General features: G+C 43.4%; 1 pseudogene; it reads right to left on the bottom strand.

Annotated features, from left to right (window-relative positions):
- The window catches only part of LOC121553510, a 52,409-nt pseudogene that overhangs the window by 16,625 nt on the left and 18,379 nt on the right, over positions 1-17,405 (bottom strand).

The following is a 17,405-nucleotide window of genomic DNA, read 5'->3' as shown; positions in this document are numbered from 1 at the left end:
GGAAACAGCAGAGGGTGCACCCCCCTATCCACATCGACGGGACTGCAGTGGAGAAGGGGGAAAGCTTCAAGTTCCTTGGCGTACACATTACCGACAAACTGAAATGGTCCACCCACGCAGACAGTGTGGTGAAGAAGGCGCAACAGAGCCTCTTCAACCTCAGGAGGCTGAAGAAATGTGGCTTGGCACCTAAAACCCTCACAAACTTTTACAGATGCACAATTGAGAGCATCCTGTCGGGCTGTATCGCCACCTGGTACGGCAACTGCACCGCCCGCAACCGCAGGGCTCTCCAGAGGGTGGTGCGGTCTGCCGAACGCATTATACCCGCCCTCCAAGACACATACAGCACCCGATGTCACAGGAAGGCCAAAAAGATAATCAAGGACATCAACCACCCGAGCCAATGTCTGTTCACCCCGCTATTATTCAGAAGGCGAGGTCAGTACAGGTGCATCAAAGCTGGGACCGTGAGAATGAAAAACAGCTTCTATCTCAAGGCCATCAGTGTTAAATAGCCATCACTAGCACATTAGAGGCTGCTACTGCCTATTGAAATCACTGGCCACTTTAAGAAATGGAACACTAGTCACTTTAATAATGTTTACAGTCACTTTAATAATGTTTACATATCTTGCACTACTCATCTCATATGTATATACTGCATTCTGTTCTATAATATTCTACTGTATCTTAGTCCATGCCGCTCTGTCATTGCTTGTCCATATATGTATATTTTCTTAAATTCCATTCCTTACTAGTTTTGTGTGTATTAGGTATATGTTGTGAAATTGTTAGATATTACTTGTTAGATATTACTGCACTGTTGGAGCTAGAAGCACAAGCATTTCGCTACACCCGCTATAACATCTGCTAAACATGTGTATGTGACAAATACAATTTTATTTTATTTGATTTGATATGGATTGGATCAGCTATGGTTGACAGTATGAGTACATTATAGTACAAATAAGAGCCATGCAGCCTATGAATTCACTGTACCTGAAACCTGTAGAAAGTGCCATCGTCTTTGAGTGTGAGTACGTGGTCTGATATGGGGAAGAAGTAGCCATGGGCAGCCATCAGGGTCCCCAGGTGAAGGGCCTCCACTGGACAACACAAATAAAATAATATCATTTTCCACCACAGCACCCCTAATATTCCCATTGTCCAGCACCCCTAATATTCCCATTGTCCCCTTTGACACACCTCACTTTCCCCCTTCACCGGGCTATGGTATATGAGGTCAGTATAGTACCGTTGGGGATGGCCCCAAAGGTAATGTTTACCTCATATGCCATACCCCTGTCACCCCTCCTAACGTAAAATGAAACACATTCTATTTTTATCACTATTTCCACCTTGTCTCTCTGTATCTAGAATGTATATAAGACTCAACTATGCATCAATAAATGATCACTCATTCATGTTTAAAGACATGTTTACTGATAAATGTGAGTGCCCTTTCAGTGAATTTGTGTGTTTGCATGTGGATGTGTGTGTGTTTATGCATTGTGTGCTTGTGTGAAATTGTTAGTCTGAGTGACGTGACCTAAAGTGGCGGCATCTACTAGGTTACAGTATATACAGTGTCTTCGGAAAGTGTTCTGACCCCTTGACTTTTTCCACATTTTGTTACGTTACAGCCTTATTCTAAAATGGATTTAAAAAATAAAAAGAATGCAATCTACACACAATACCCCATAATGACAAAGTGAAAACTGGTTTTTCGATTGTTTTGCACATTTATACAAAATAAAAAAACAGAAATACCTTATTTACATAAGTATTCAGACCTGCTATGAGACTCAAAATTGAGCTCGGGTACATCCTGTTTCCATTGATCATCCTTGAGATGTTTCTACAACTTGATTGGAGTCCACCTGTGGTAAATTCAATTGATTGGACATGATTTGGAAAGGCACACACCTGTCTATATAAGGTCCCACAGTTGACAGTGCATGTCAGAGCAAAAACCAAGCCATGAGGTCGAAGGAATTGTCCGAGACAGGATTGTGTCGAGGCAGAGATCTGGGTAAGGACACCAAAAAAAATCTGCAGCATTGAAGGTCCCCAAGAACACAGTGGCCTCCATCATTCTTAAATGGAAGAAGTTTGGAAACACCAAGACTCTTCCTAGAGCTGGCCGCCTGGCAAAACCGAGTAATCGGGGGAGAAGGGCCTTGGTCAGGGTGGTGACCAAGAACCCGATGGTCACTGTGAAGGAGCTCCAGAGTTCCTCTGTGGAGATGGGAGATTCTTCCAGAAGGACAACCATCTCTGCAGCACTCCACCAATCAGTCCTTTATGGTAGAGTGGCCAGATGGAAGCCACTCCTCAGTAAAAGGCACATGACGGCCCGCTTGGAGTTTGCCAAAAGGCACCTAAAGACTCTCAGACTCTCAGAAAAAGAACATTCTCTGGTCTGATGATACCAAGATTGAACTTGTTGGCCTGAATGCCTAGCATCATGTCTGGAGGAAACCTGGTACCATCCCTACGGTGAAGCATGGTGGTGGCAGCATCATGCTGTGGGGATGTTTGTCAGTGGCAGGGACTGGGAGACTAGTCAGGATCGAGGGGAAATGAACGGTGAAAAGTACAGGGAGATCCTTGATGAAAACCTGCTACAGAGCGCTCAGGACCTCAGACTGGGCGAAGGTTCACCTTCCAACATGACAATGACCCTAAGCACACAGCCAAGACAACGTAGGAGTGGCTTCAGGACAAATCTCTGCATGTCCTTGAGTGGCCCAGCCAGAGCCCGGACTTGAACCCGATCTAACATCTCTGGAGAGACCTAGAAATAGCTGTGCAGCGACGCTCTTCATCCAACCTGAGAGAGCTTGAGAGGATCTGCAGAGAAGAATGGGAGAAACTCCCCAAATACAGGTGTGCCATGCTTGTAGCTTCATTCCCAAGAAGACTCAAGGCTATAATCGCTGCCAAAGGTGCTTCAACAAAATACTGAGTAAACTGTCAGAATAATTATGTAAATGTTATATTTCAACTTATTTTTGCAAACATTTATAAAAACCTGTTTTTGCTTTGCCATTATGGAGTATTGTGTGAAGATTGAAGGGGGAAAAAACAATTTAATCAATTTTAGAATAAGGCTGTAACATAACAAAATGTGGAAAAAGTCAAGGGATCTGAATACTTTCCGAATGCATTCGGAAGGTATTCAGATCCCTTGACTTTTTCCATATTTTGTTATGTCATAAAAATCAATTGCTCTAGAAAAGCCTACTACTGTATGCACTGAGGTTTTAGAGAAACAAAGTTTTCCACTATGTTACAATGATTCTAATTAGCCATTGACATGTTAAAATGATACAATATGGAAGGAACTTCTCAAGAATAAAGGTGGTATATCAAGACCTTGGGACTATAAGGTTTTTGTCAAAAATCTGTTAGTCACATATAATTGATATTTAGATGGTTCTTCATATGTCTATGAAGTAAATATTTTATGAAAAAAATTTAAAACGACAAAGTTCTATTTGCATTAACCCATTTGAACTTGGCGCTATAAGGTTCTATCTGCAATCCAATCACAAGCCTGAACAAATACAGATGGACCAATCAGAACACGTCTTTGCTATTTCCCTCTAAGTATGGTCTAGGCTAGTCTAGCCAGCGATAACGGCACGCTGTCAGAAATCTGTCAGAAATCTGTCAGAAATCTTAAAGTAAATGATGTTGTCACATCGTTGTTCAGCGATGACAGTAATACATTTCTTAATGTACTTGATGATGTGTTCTGACTCTATCTTGGTAAAATTGTGTTATTCTATCATTTATGTATTCAAATAGAGCTACAGTTTTCTTAAAAACTGAACATGTCTAATTCAGAAATGTCAGACAGAACCTTATGGCTGAACCCAGATTGACATTTCAGAGCCATTAGGTTCTATCTACGATTGCACCCACCTATAAAATCTGATTTACAAATGTTTCAGGATTTTGATACTCTGCACTTTAGGTACCTTTAAGGTTAGGACCTTAATGGGTTATAAAATAAGAATTCACTACAGAACAATTCTGAGATCTGGGATGTGAAAACATTGATTCTCAATATCTCAGGACTATGCTTTGCACAGATATAACCTTATAGTCCCAAGGTCTCGATACGTCACATAACTGTGAATGAGTCACTGTTTCACATGTCTAGTGTCACATAATAGGATACATAATAGGACACTAATAATCATGCATTACCTTGATCTTCAATATTCAGGTTTTTGATCATCCACTGTACAATGTCAGAACCTGGAATGTAAAACCACATACATAAATACACCCAAAGCATACTGTACAGCACCTTTAGCACAGTGATGTAAACTGTGGACATTAAAGGGGAAATATGGGATTGCTACATCTGTCACGATCGTTGTAAGAGGCAGACCAAGGCGCAGCGTGATAGGCGTACATCTTTTAATGAGTACTTGACACCAACAACAAAACGATACGTGAAGTCTAAAGGTTCACCAACACAAACCTATACAGAACAAGGTCCCACAATCAACTGTGCAAAACAGGCTGCCTAAGTATGGTTCCCAATCAGAGACAACGAGCAACAGCTGCCTCTGATCGGGAACCACCCTGGCCAACATAGATCTAAACGATCTAGACAGAAAACAAGGAACAACTAAACATAGGAACTAACACCCTGGCTCAACATTAAAGAGTCCCCAGAGCCAGGGCGTGACAGTACCCCCCCCCAAAGGCGCGGACTGCGACCGCACCAACCAAACACCACAGGGGAGGGGCCGGGTGGGCATTCCGCCTCGGAGGCGGATCCGGCTCCGGGCGTGACCATCACTCTCTCTCTCGCCCTCGTGGTCTGGCCCTGCTGGCCGAAGCTGGACTGAACACCGGTGGAGCGGATTGCTCTGGCTCCAGCGTGGAGCAGCTGACCGGTGCCGGACCAGGCACAGGTGGAACAGGCAGGTACCGTGCCGGACTGACGACGCGCACCACTGGCTTGGTGCGGGGAGCGGGAACGGGCCGGACCGGGCTGATGACGCGCTCCACTGGCTTGGTGCGGGGAGCAGGAACGGGCCGGACCGGGCTGACGACGCGCACCACTGGCTTGGTGCGGGGAGCAGGAACAGGCCGAACCGGGCTGACGACGCGCACCACTGGCTTGGTGCGGGGAGCAGGAACAGGCCGGACCGGGCTGGCGACGCGCACCACTGGCTTGGTGCGGGGAGCAGGAACAGGCCGGACCGGGCTGGCGACGCGCACCACAGGCTTGGTGCGAGGGACAGGAACAGGCCGGGCCGGACTGGCGATGCGCACCACAGGCTTGGTGCGGGGAGTAGGAACAGGCCGGACCGGGCTGGCGACGCGCACCACAGGCTTGGTGCGAGGGACAGGAACAGGCCGGGCCGGACTGGCGACGCGCACCACAGGCTTGGTGCGGGAGCAGGAACAGGCCGGACCGGGCTGGCGACGCGCACCACAGCCTTGGTGCGGGGAGCAGGAACAGGCCGGACCGGGCTGGCGACACGCGCACCACAGGCTTGGTGCGAGGGACAGGAACAGGCCGGGCCGGACTGGCGACGCGCACCACAGGCTTGGTGCGGGGGCAGGAACAGGCCGGACCGGGCCGACCGGGCTGGCGGCGCACCACAGGCTTGGTGCGGGGACAGGAACAGGCCGGACCGGAACTGGCGACGCGCACCACAGCCTTGGTGCGGGGAGCAGGAACAGGCCGGACCGGGCTGGCGACGCTGCACCACAGGCTTGGTGCGAGGGACAGGAACAGGCCGGGCCGGACTGGCGACGCGCACCACAGGCTTGGTGCGAGGGGCAGGAACAGGCCGGACCGGGCCGGACCGGGCTGGCGACGCGCACCACAGGCTTGGTGCGGGGAGCAGGAACAGGCCGGACCGGGCTGGCGACACGCACCACAGGCTTGGTGCTGGGAGCAGGAACAGGCCGGACCGGGCTGGCGACGCGCACCACAGGCTTGGTGCGAGGGACAGGAACAGGCCGGACCGTACTGGGAACACACACCACTGGCCTTGTGCGGGGATCAGGAACGGGCCGGACCGGACTGGTAACACACCCCAGTACCTCTCGCCGTGCCTCTACACTCTCCTTCCCCCTCATGACCAATGGCCCCCGTAACCTGGTGGCCTCCTCTCCTAGTCCGCAACTCGCCCTGTAGCTGCCTCCAGCAGCCCCGTCGTCCATGCCGTGTGCCCCCCAAACATTTCTTGGGGTTGCCTCTCGCCTGTCCGACGACGGCCCGGTTGGCGCCGCTTCTCCTCTCCTGCCTGGGCATCCTCCCTCATCGCCCTCCGGTAGCGGACGGCCTCCTCCTCTGTGATTCTCCCCCAACCGAGGAGGACATCTACCAGAGTAACCTCCTGTTCCATACCCGCCGTTTGCTCCTGAACACGCTGCTTGGTCCTATTTTGGTGGGATCTTCTGTCACGATCGTTGTAAGAGACAGACCAAGGCGCAGCGTGATAGGCGTACATCTTTTAATGAGTACTTGACACCAACAACAAAACGATACGTGAAGTCTAAAGGTTCACCAACACAAACCTATACAGAACAAGATCCCACAATCAACTGTGCAAAACAGTATGGTTCCCAATCAGAGACAACGAGCAACAGCTGCCTCTGATCGGGAACCACCCTGGCCAACATAGATCTAAACGATCTAGACAGAAAACAAGGAACAACTAAACATAGGTACTAACACCCTGGCTCAACATTAAAGAGTCCCCAGAGCCAGGGCGTGACAACATCCATTTGTGGACTTTTAGATCAATGATATATACCCACTGATTCTTGAAGAATATAACGTATAAATGCCTCATAAGCTTAGTTCAACTGTCGTACCCCATCAGAACCCAGAATATAAGCTTGTTTTACTCCATTGTTTGTAAACATTGTTATTTTAAATAAACATTGTATACTCTCACAACATAGTTACAATTTTAATTTGGATAGCATTGACGGTCAGTCAAAGCTGTGTCTATGAATTTGAGAGTGGTTACATTTCTCCAGTCCCATCCCTCATTTGTTATTGTTTGAACTCCAGATTTCCCCTTTAATACACCAGAATCGGCTTAATTACATGCAAATTCCTGGCATGTGGGTGGGTAATTGGCAGTCCAACACGCCATGCTTTTATTATAGGCATTAGAAACCACCTACCTCTGTTCCCATTCATACAAATTACACCCCTGATAGTGGCTGGAACAGTCATGGCAGAACCTGTCTAACTAATGCTAAGGAGGACACCATGCCTAGTACATATCAAAGCCATATACTTAGAATGGATGTAAAGCCATCATTACTGCACTTGAATAAAAATGATAGTAATGTAAATCATCTTAACAGCCCACAATATTGAGTGTAACATCTGACATCAAGTAATCTTCACACCCCAGCTCAACCACTGGTGTTCACATGGCCTAGATAGAAAAGTTATTATCACTGTGTCTTTCTCTCTCCGTCTCTGCTCTCTAAGGTGTGGTGTAAGAGATGGACAGAAGGTGTTATATGAAGAAAAAGGGTCAGCGTGACCCCCACACCTTTCTCTTTCTTCCTCTGTCTCTGAGATGAGCTCCAGAGGACACGCCACGTCTTACCACAACTTCAAAAAAAATCGGTGGATTGCAGTCTCAATCGCGTACAAGCATTTTTTAAACTGTGGTTAAATGAACCCAAAGCAGAACAATAATGATCAAATGCTTAAATACATCTGCGGAATGTCTGATCTTTTTCTTGGCGTTGTACCTGGATTGCGTATCTTAGACCCACTTTTGCAAAACTTGAAATACAATTGTCATTAATGAATACAAAATTCCCTGTAAAGTGTTTTGTTCACAGAATATCAACACATTGTTTTCATCAGAAGAGAAAATATTGTGACCTAGGTTGGTCTTATGGTCTTAGCTGCTGCCTCTGGAGAACATATAATGCTGCAGAATGGGTTTGAATCCGGTCCACTGCTATTTCAGAAATTATCTTATTATTTTAAAATATGTAGGTCCATTATCTTTTCAACATACTTTCTATTTTGTTTTAGTTGTTTATGTTTACACTGAAAGTGTGTATTTGTATATATTTTTTGTTGCACAAAACATTTAATCCTGCCACCTACCTGGACCCCTGCCACGACCCACAGTTTGGGAAGCACTGTTTGAATTAACGCTGTGTTTCTGCTTGCTGATGGAAAGTCAACAAGCCTATGAGCGGACCAGCCTATGTGTTGAATACATGGAAATGGATTGTGATGAGAATTGGATCCTGCACACAATGTGCTTACTTTCCATTTTCTTTTTGATCATGAATTACATTTCATTTGATTGTTTGGTGAAGTATGCATAAAAGGAGAGTATTTGCCCATAATTCTGCACATTTTAATTGTTGTATGTCCAATTGTGATCATCATGATTTAGTGACTGCAAATAAAATGTATTGATCAACTGGGATTTTTTTAAAAACAGGGTTACTTTCTGTTTTGTCAGGTTAGATTTATGAGAAATGTTTGTGTTAATCTTTTTTCATCAAAAGAGCATCCGTTGTGTTCTTTTGATGAATGTATTTGCAATTTTTATGGTATCATATAGTTTTGATGAATGTATTTATCAACTGCATTTACTGTTTTGCAAAAGGCCACAGAGTTCTGTGTCTCGAGTACACTATTTGGAAAATCAACAGCATTAAAAAAAATAATAATCGTACGCGATTGAGAAAAACTGTAAGATAATAACCAAGGCTGTCTTAACGATCCCAGACTACATTAGCATATCCAGATGAGATTGATCATGGATTAACATCATTAATACACCCAGTAATCGTCACACATTCAGCAATGACCCACTTTCTAGGAGGTTAAAATAGTGAGATGTGTGAGGTAATCTGCTACAAGGCTATTCTGAAAATAATATAATATTATGACAGCATGTATGTATGTATGATGTGTATGTACCGTGAGGGAAAAAAGTATTTGATCCCCTGCTGATTTTGAACGTTTGCCCACTGAGAAAGAAATTATCAGTCTATAATTTTAATGGTATTTGAACAGTGAGAGACAGAATAACAACAACAAAATCCAGAAGAACGCATGTCAAAATTTTTATAAATTGATTTGCATTTTAATGAGGGAAATAAGTATTTGACCCCTCTGCAAAACATGACTTAGTACTTGGTGGCAAAACCCGTGTTGGCAATCACAGAGGTCAGACGTTTCTTGTAGTTGGCCACCAGGTTTGCACACATCTCAGGAGGGATTTTGTTCCACTCCTCTTTGCAGATCTTCTCCAAGTCATTAAGGTTTCGAGGCTGATGTTTGGCGACTCGAACCTTCAGCTCCCTCCACAGATTTTCTATGGGATTAAGGTCTGGAGACTGGCTAGGCCACTCCAGGACCTTAATGTGCTTCTTCTTGAGCCACTCCTTTGTTGCCTTGGCCATGTGTTTTGGGTCATTGTCATGCTGTAATACTCATCCACGACCCATTTTCAATGCCCTGGCTGAGGGAAGGAGGTTCTCACCCAAGATTTGACGGTACATGGCCCCGTCCATCGTCCCTTTGATGCGGTGAAGTTGTGTCATCTGACCACAACACTTTCACCCAGTTCTCCTCTGAATCATTCAGATGTGGATTGGCAAACTTCAGACAGGCATGTATATGTGCTTTCTTGAGCAGGGGGACCTTGCGGGCGCTGCAGGATTTCAGTCCTTCACGGCGTAGTGTGTTACCAATTGTTTTCTTGGTGACTATAGTCCCAGCTGCCTTGAGATCATTGACAAGATCCTCCCATGTAGTTCTGGGCTGATTCCTCACCATTCTCATGATCATTGCAACTCTACGAGGTGAGATCTTGCATGGAGCCCCAGGCCGAAGGAGATTGACAGTTCTTTTGTGTTTCTTCCTTTTGCGAATAATCGCACCAACTGTTGTCACCTTCTCACCAAGCTGCTTAGCGATGGTCTTGTAGCCCATTCCAGCCTTATGTAGGTCTACAATCTTGTCCCTGACATCCTTGGTCTTTGGCCATGGTGGAGAGTTTGGAATCTGATTGATTGATTGCTTCTGTGGACAGGTGTCTTTTATACAGGTAACAAACTGAGATTAGGAGCACTCCCTTTAAGAGTGTGCTCCTAATCTCAGCTCGTTACCTGTATAAAAGACACCTGGGAGCCAGAAATCTTTCTGATTGAGAGGGGGTCAAATACTTATTTCCCTCATTAAAATGCAAATCAATTTATAACATTTTTGACATGCGTTTTTCTGGATTTTTTGGTTGTTATTCTGTCTCTCACTGTTCAAATAAACCTACCATTGAAATTATAGACTGATCATTTATTTGTCAGTGGGCAAATGTACAAAATCAGCAGGGGATCAAATACTTTTTTCCCTCACTGTATGTAGCTTCACTGTCCAAATAAATATGGAGGGGAGAGTGTGTGTGTCTCAATTAACACACTATTGTACTAAAGCTACTACTAAATAGGGGGCATTTCATTTTAACTGAATGCTGAGCAACACTGAATAAGACTGAACAGAACATGTCCTCCAATCATCTTGTGGCTGTGCTGTTCATTTAGTCTTTCTATGAACTTCATATCGGCCCCAGAGTACTTTACTGTTCCAGGATCACCACTTACATTACATAAACTGTTCTAATTGTATATGTATTCAAGGGTCACTAGTGCCTTCCTGAATAATGACAACTCAGATGAATAATGACAACCCATATTAGATCATATCTGTTGTTTGCTGTCCTGCAAAGGGAATACGCATACTCCACTTTTGCATAAGGTATTATAGAGAACAAGCAACATTTATTAAATTACATTATTTAGCAGACGCTCTTATCCAGAGCGACTTACATGAGCAATTAGGGTTAAGTGCCTTGCTTAATGGCACATCGACAGATTTTTCACCTAGTCGGCTCGGGGATTAAAACCAGCGACCTTTCGGTTACTGGCACAACGCTCTTACCCACTAAGCTACCTGCCGCCCTATATTTATATTGCTATCTAGCCTTCAAGTTTCCATTGTGTTCAGTTTTGAGAGTCGTTTCTCAACCTTGGGTTCTCTTTTCAGATCTCTGGCAGCTCCCTGCAACATTATGATTCATTTTGATATTCTATTTCATCTCTGGTTTAGGTGTATGGGTTTCAGAACCACGGACAGCTCTCCAAGTCAGTCAGAACCCAAAAGTCCTTGTTAGCTGGCATTACCATTTCAACGTTTACAATATATTAGAACACAAGCTTTAGGTAAATTAAGATGTTTACCTGAAAAAACACTTGGAATCTTGGATAAAAAACTTTTCACAGTGCGGATAGGAATTCCATTCTTCTCATCCTGCATGCGGGCTATTACGTCCTCCATCTGGAAGAAAAGAGAGAAGACATGATGTTAGAAATGATCAGTCGAAATATAGTCAGGAGACTGGGGAAAGTGGCTGAAATGAGTGAGTAAGACTGCTGTTGTGAATGGCCTCTGTGACACAGCTCTGGGCCGTATATTTGCAGCACACCCACTGGGCACAGACAGCAATTCAAGGTCTATTCCACGTTGGTTCAACGTAATTTTGTTGAAATTACGTGGAAACAATGTTGATTCAACCAGTGTGTCCAGTGGGAAGACACTTCTCATATCAACGTCAGTTTATGTTATTGGATTAGTGATAATTTAGTTGATCAACTCTAATGGCAAAGTTTCTGCCTATGCATCTTAAAACAAACAGGACAAAACAAGATGTCACAAAAAAGACATCAGAGAAATATAAAAGGACACTGTGATGACTGAATCACACCTTCAAGCTAAAACCTAAAAGAAATGTGACATGACAACCTGGCTAAAAACCGACATGCCACAGAAAGGCAGATCTGAATCACAACTCTCCAGGATTGGAGCATTGCTCTGCGTTATGGCTCAGCTGCCCTGGTGGAAGGCCCTATTTCCAGAAACAGACAGGACAGAGTGAAGTGAAGCGTGTCCCGGATTTGTCAGCCTTCACGGATGGATGCCAAGAGATATCCCAAAGTAGCCCTCTGGCATAAATAAATACAGTGTAACAATGTGACACACACACACACATACACACAACGCAATGCCTGCTGTTCTATTTCTACTCTATAGACTTCAATGTACTTCCCATATACTCTATCATATTGGATAACTAATTGGTAACCGATAGCTAATTGGTAACCATTAAGCTTTGTTGGTTAGTGTTGGTTACAAAAGCTCACTTTCGACCCTCGTAGATTGCATTTAGTTCATTTGACTGGCTGCCCTGTGCCTCATCAACATTCCCCCTCAGTCTGTACAGAATCTTGACAACTACACTCCGTAAAGATTTTCTTCTGGCAGCTGTCCTCTGGAAGGGGTTGTCACAGACAGGCCGTTGCCTGGACCGTATCTATGAAAGGAATTGCAGGACCACGTTGTCTGATGCCAAAGTTAAAGGGATATTTAATACAAATACATGGCCCTCAGGCTGAAAATAACAAACACAATAAGAAGGCCTCCTTGTGGAGACACCTTCACTCATGTTCTCCCAGGCCCAGAACCCAGGAGACCTGCAGCCCCACCCCATAGCACTCCACTATAAACCATTCCCACTGGTCACAGGTGCAGCTCGTCACCTGTGATGAGGGATAGAGGGAGGAGAGAGAGGGAACAAAGACAGAACAAATGATAGCGCAACATAATGACATTACATCTCCTATTCATACAAATACTTAAGAATAACCGATCAAGGTATAATTGTGAAAGTATGCATATAACTGTAAATTGATGAAATATGGATTATGATACTGATTTATCTACTGTCCAATAGAATAAAGGCTAAACACATAACAATAAATATTCATACATCCACTCTGTCATACTCAGCCCCCCTTCTAGATATAGATGGCAGGCACCCCCTGAAGGCCTCCGTTCACAGCAACATTACCATAATGTTATTCTTATAGTGGTAATTTGCAAAAGTGCTGTGGCTGTATTCTTAGCCTGAGTACCTGAACCTGCCATGTAAGTCTCATTTACCATTACCTAAGCACTGGATCTTTGTACAATAGAGTCTAAAATAGAGGTACTTAATGAGAAATGGTGTAGAAATGGTGTTCAATCATCAGATATGTCGTATTTAATTTAAGATCTTAAGGGAAGGCCAGGATTTTACTTTGAGTCATAATTGACTATTTTAATGTCCTAAGTATTTGATGACGATAACACAGAATCGAAATGCTGGATACAGTAGCACAGCAACCTAGGATGTACCAGCGTGTCAACTGAAATACAATATGGAACAGAGTAGAGCAGACTCCTCTGTAATCAATAACAGTAAATAAAACTGCCTCAAATATAGATATGTAAACACACAAGGTCTTATTAAAATCAATTCACCTGGGCAACCAAGACATGCACGTCACAACTATTTTGAGAAAATGGGACCAGAATCTTACAAAAAGAGCTTGCCTTATTTCAAGTACCCTGAAGCCGAAACCTATTGAGTAATTGGCTTGTAATGGACTGATAGAACACAGGCATAGATTATGAAGAGTTGTCGGGAGAGTATGGGGTTACAGAGATGCCTATCTAATGTGTATGTCCTCCCTCCTCAAAGGGTGCAACTGCTGCCAGACAGACAGAGGATCGAAAGCCATGCTGGACAGCTCTCATCAGATCATTCTGAGCAGTCTCTAACAAAACACTGTCACTATGACAACAGAGATCCTTATGTAAAAGACAGCTGCTACCAGTATTCACATTGCCAATAGATTATCCATACAGTAGCTAAATGACAGCAGGCACATTGAGAAATTACACTTCCTGACACCTTTTTAGAACTTAGTTAGATGATTCACTGAGCTAACCGGCAGGATAACAGAGTGATGATCGATACTTCACACTGTCTCTCCCTCCCACTGAATATTTTTGATTTAAGCTATTCATGAAGAAGAAGAGTGTTTCTCTCTTGTACTGACTGACTAGAACTACATCTTGCTGCCTTTCTACAGCGAATCGTCTGTTTTCTGAACACAAGTCTGTAAATATGAAATGACTAACAAAAGCTCAAAATATAATAAAGGCTACCACTGTGCTATTCCAACTACAGATGTAGGATCTTAATTTGATCACTCTTTTGTTGCTGAGAATTTTCCTGCACGGCAGGAAATGCAAACTTGTAGTATTTGAGTTTTAAAAAGGCTTCTAAAGTTTGTAATTTCCACTTTGACATTTCAGACTTGATTTGCCCTAACAAAAAATGTATCAACCCCTACAAAAATGTCCCTTAATTATAATCCACATAATAATTCACATTTCCTGATGTTGCAGGATTATTTGCCTGTTGTTACAAACTGGCTCAAATGAAGATCCTACATCTGTAGTGTATACTGTGTCTCAGAATTTTCAGGGAGCACCAATGAGCATTTGAGACAAAAGAACAAACACTCACTTTTTAATGGAGCACTAGACTTTTTACTTTGCTTCATACAACTACTCACTTGAACTGCTCACTACCAGGACAAGAGAGAGAAAGGAAAGAGTGGGTTTCTTTTACAGCATCACCAGCATGGCAGTGGGACAATCATCCATCACAGAGGAGAATAATGGAGGAGCTTTTCATTTCCTTACAGTGGGCCTGCTGCTACCGTAGGGCTTTCCAGAAGCTTCATGAATTGCCCATTTAACGACAATGGCCTATTGTGGCAGGTTTGTGTTATCTTGTAAACATTTACGTTTTATACTGCATGATTGTAGATTTTGAATGAAAGCTGTGCATTAGGATTCTGTGTATTATGGGGCTTTAAGAACTGCTTATCCTGAGGGGAATGGAATTATCCAGCTGGTGTTATCTGAGGAGGACACAAGTGTAGATTTTTACACAGCTACAGACACCCTACACACTTCTATCACAGTGTTCTAGAAAAGCAACACTGTTGAGTATCAGACATATTGTACAATAAATACACATTACGGAGCATCCAGGCACATAATGCACATTTGAGTGAGAGTTGGTCATGGACTCTTCCTCTTCCTGTTCCATTTTTAAATCCTCCACTGCACTTAGAAACAGAGAATTGCTCACCAGTCCTCGGGCCTGATTTGTGACGTTGTGAGTTAGAGCATAGTTATGTTGACAAGTATATCAGAAACACAGTGTTGATCAGTGTGATGCGTTTGCATAATGTGGACTCATTCCAAAAACACAATGTTCTCATCATACCTTAGGTTATATGAGAAAGTAATATCTTCACTGGCAAAAACAGAACATAGGCTTGTTTGAGATCCTTATTCAAATGTACATGCCATATATGAACAGATCTAGAGAATAGAGTAAAATATGAATAGATCGAATCTCTGACTTGGTGGCTATATCAGCTAAATCCATCCAAGACTGTGCCCTTGTTAATAAAATAATAAACATTCAAGCTCATATAGTGTAAATTATATGAAGAAATAAATTATTAATTTACTAGCCAATGTTATAGAGGTGTGCTGACCGAAGATATTAAAACGGTCTTAATTATAATAATTTATTATCAGCCTGTTTGGTATTCATAAGATACCTTTCTAGATCAGTCCCCCACGTTTTAGTAACCATTTTCGCCTAATTTCAACAGGATAATTCACTTACAAACATATCAGGCTTGAAGCTCGTCCTTCTCTCAGAGAACAGTCAAACATCATGATATGAGCTTACTGTTTGAGGGAGAGGCATCATCAAAACCCCAAATTATGAATGATTGAAAAATAGAAAACCAATCAACTACTTTGATCATCATATTTACATACCCTGCATGTGTCACAATAATATGCTGTATGTCTATCAATCGACCGATGAGCTTCATTAATCATATTCCATAATGCCACTCAGTGTCCAACTTTTCAAAATATGAAGTTAATAAAAATGTATGACATGTCATAAAGTCCAAATTCTATAACAGACATCTTCAGATTTAATATAAATTACATTTTACACCTGAAGCTTTCATCATCTAAACTGGGTATTCTGAGTGAAGTATCTGGTTACACAGATATTGATATTGCTCTGCCTCTGAAGCTAATAAAGATAAAAAAAGCAATGAAACCAAGTGCCAAAAATACACTACTGCCTCTCCAAGGAAACCTAAACCCCCCCGCTGCCACCCACATTCAAATGGCCATTACCTTCAGGACAGGAGGGAGAAGTTATTGACAAGGTTAGTGCAAGAATGACGTGAATTTTAAGTACCACTCTCTGTCTATGTCTCTTTGTTACTAAGGCAACATCGGAAGACTTAGTACTGCAACGACATTTGCCAGTCGTTCACAGGGGACGGAGAAGAGTGGGAGGGTACTTAGGTTCTATGAAGGAGAGCCACTGTACCAGGAAAACTGGGAGGAGAAGGGAGTTTGGTTTTGTAACTGTAAATACAGACACATGACTGGCAGTATTTCGGTCTCTCTCTTCCTCCCTTTCGTAGGTACTAGTAAACCTGGAGCACAGTCATGCTGAAGAGGCTGCATTCTGGCTCACAGCAGGACGGGGCTAGAGAACATGAAGAGCAGATGCCTGAGTACAAATGGTGCCCGGATAAGAGACGCTTAGCCATACAAATGAGAGGCTCACTTCCAGAGGCTTCTGTTTTGTCACACCAATTCAGGGAACTATCCATTTGTAGAAGAGTTATGCCACAACAGACATGAGGCAATTTCAGAACAAACAACATTTGCCCACATCAGTAAACAATATTATCATCGTAATTTCATTGACGGTGAATTTTCCCTTTGAAGACACTGTAATGGACCATAAAATGAACATAATGGTACATTCTAACCCAGTGGGCACAGCAATTCAATTCTTATTTCCTTCTTTTGTCTCTTTGTAACTCTCCCTCATTGGACACAGCGTTTCCCCTCTGGCCCCTAAATAGTGCCATTTGAATTGACAACATGAACTCACACCACATCCTGAAAAGTGGACAGAAAATGAGCGAAAGAGTGACATGTCTGAACGTTCTACCCCAGTTCACAGTTAACAATATACAGTTGTGATTTCTAAGAGAGTTTTGACGGATGGCATTCTCACTCTGTATTCAATTTAGATTGTGTTCCAGATGGTTGCCGACGTAGACACCAACGTTCCTATTCTGCTTCGAAGCATTCTTTTGGCAGCTTTACACACAGCTCAGACACCCATACATACCCCACAAGCCATGCCACCAGGGGTGTCTTCACAGTCCCCAAGTCCAGAACAGACTCTGGGAAATGCACAGTACTACAAAGAGCCATGACTACATGGAACTCAAGCGAGCAGTAAAATCAGATTTTTTAAAACGATAAAACAACACCCCGCTGCACAACCCGGACTGTGAAGAGACACACCACACAAACACACACAAATATGCACACACATTGTAATGTT

This window comes from Coregonus clupeaformis, chromosome 37 (assembly GCF_020615455.1).
Source record: "Coregonus clupeaformis isolate EN_2021a chromosome 37, ASM2061545v1, whole genome shotgun sequence".
Lineage (NCBI taxonomy): Eukaryota > Metazoa > Chordata > Actinopteri > Salmoniformes > Salmonidae > Coregonus > Coregonus clupeaformis.
This window is presented reverse-complemented; position numbering and strand designations above follow the sequence as displayed.